Below are 2,192 nucleotides of genomic sequence, written 5' to 3' on the forward strand. Positions count from 1 at the left end.
AACGTGGAAGCAGCCAACTACATAAACCAATTAATAACAAAATCAAAGAAACACATCAATAATAATACAATAATAGTAGGGACTTTAACACTCCCCCCACTGAAATAGACAGATCATCCAAGCAAAAGGTCAACAAGGAAATTAAGGCCTTAAATGACACACTGGACCAGATGGACATCACAGATATATTCAGAACATTTCATCCCAAAGCAACAGAATACACATTCTTCTCTAGTGCATATGGAACATTCTCCAGAATAGATCACATCCTGGGTCCTAAATCAGGTGTCAACTGGTAGCAAAAGATCAGGATCATTCCCTGCATATTTTCAGACCACAATGCTCTGAAGCTAGAACTCAATCACAAGAGGATATTTGGAAAGAACCCAAATACATGGAGACTAAACAGCATCTTCTAAAGAATGAATGGATCAACCAGGAAATTAAAGAAGAATTGAAAAAAATCATGGAAACAAATGATAATGAAAACACAACGGTTCAAAATCTGTGGGACACAACAAAGGCAGTCCTGAGAGGAAAATATATAGTGGTACAAGCCTTTATCAAGAACCAAGAAAGGTCTCAAGTACACAACCGAACCCTACAACTAAAGGAGCTGGAGAAGGAACAAGAAAGAAACCCTAAACCCAGCAGGAGAAGAAAAATCATAAAGATCAGAGCAGAAATCAATGAAATAGAAACCAAAAAAACAATAGAACAAATCAACGAAACTAGGAGTTGGTTCATTGAAAGAATCAATAAGATTTATAAACCCCTTGCCAAACTTATCAAAAAGAAAAGAGAAAGGACCCAAATAAATAAAACCAGGAATGAAAGAGGAGAGATCACAACTAACACCAAGGAAATACAGACAATTATAAGAACATACTATGAGCAACTCTACACCAACAAATTTGACAATCTGGAAGAAATGGATGCATTCCTAGAGACATATAAACTACCACAACTGAACCAGGAAGAAATAGAAAACCTGAACAGGCCCATAACCAGTAAGGAGATTGAAACAGGCATCAAAAATCTCCAAACAAACAAAAGCCCAGGGCCAGATGGCTTCCCAGGGGAATTCTACCAAACATTTAAAGAAGAACTAATTCCTATTCTCCTGAAACTGTTCCAAAAAATAGAAATGGAAGGAAAACTTCCAAACTCATTTTATGAGGCCAGCATCACCTTGATCCCAAAACCAGACAAGGATCCTACCAAGAAAGAGAACTACAGACCAATATCCTTGATGAACACAGATGCAAAAATTCTCACCAAAATACTAGCCAATAGGATTCAACAGTACATTAAAAGGATTATTCACCATGACAAGTGGGATTTATTCCAGGGCTGCAAGGTTGGTTCAACATCTGCAAATCAATCAATGTGATACAACACATTAATAAAAGAAAGAACAAGAACCATATGATAAGCTCAATAGATGCTGAAAAAGCATTTGACAAAGTACAGCATCCCTTTCTGATCAAAACTCTTCAAAGTGTAGGGATAGAGGGCACATACCTCAATATTATCAAAGCCATCTATGAAAAACCCACCGCAAATATCATTCTCAATTAGCAATAATCGCGCCTCGGATAAACCTCATTGGCTACGATACTGCCACTGCACAAAGCTACAAATATCATTCTCAATGGAGAAAAACTGAAAGCTTTTCCCTTAAGGTCAGGAACACACCAGGGATGTCCATTATCACCACTGCTATTCAACATAGTATTGGAAGTCCTAGCCTCAGCAATCAGACAACAAAAAGAAATTAAAGGCATCCAAATTGGCAAAGAAGAAGTCAAACTATCACTCTTCGCAAATGATATGATACTATATGTGGAAAACCCAAAAGACTCCACTCCAAAACTGCTAGAACTTGTACAGGAATTCAGTAAAGTGTCAGGATATAAAATCAGTGCACAGAAATCAGTTGCATTTCTCTACACCAACAACAAGACAGAAGAAAGAGAAATTAAGGAGTCAATCCCATTTACAATTGCACCCAAAACTATAAGATACCTAGGAATAAACCTAACCAAAGAGGTTAAGAATCTATATGCAGAAAACTATAAAGTACTCATGAAAGAAAATAAGGAAGACACAAAGAAATGGAAAAATGTTCCATGCTCCTGGATTGGAAGAATCAATATTGTGAAAATGTCTGTGCTACCTAAAGCAATCTA

The 2,192-nt window shown here is 36.9% G+C and overlaps 1 pseudogene; it reads right to left on the minus strand.

Moving 5' to 3' along the window:
- Positions 1 to 1,520: 1,520 nt before the first annotated feature.
- On the minus strand, positions 1,521 to 1,638 carry LOC123941019 (annotated as a pseudogene).
- Positions 1,639 to 2,192: the final 554 nt, after the last annotated feature.

Source organism: Meles meles, chromosome 4, assembly GCF_922984935.1.
Source record: "Meles meles chromosome 4, mMelMel3.1 paternal haplotype, whole genome shotgun sequence".
Lineage (NCBI taxonomy): Eukaryota > Metazoa > Chordata > Mammalia > Carnivora > Mustelidae > Meles > Meles meles.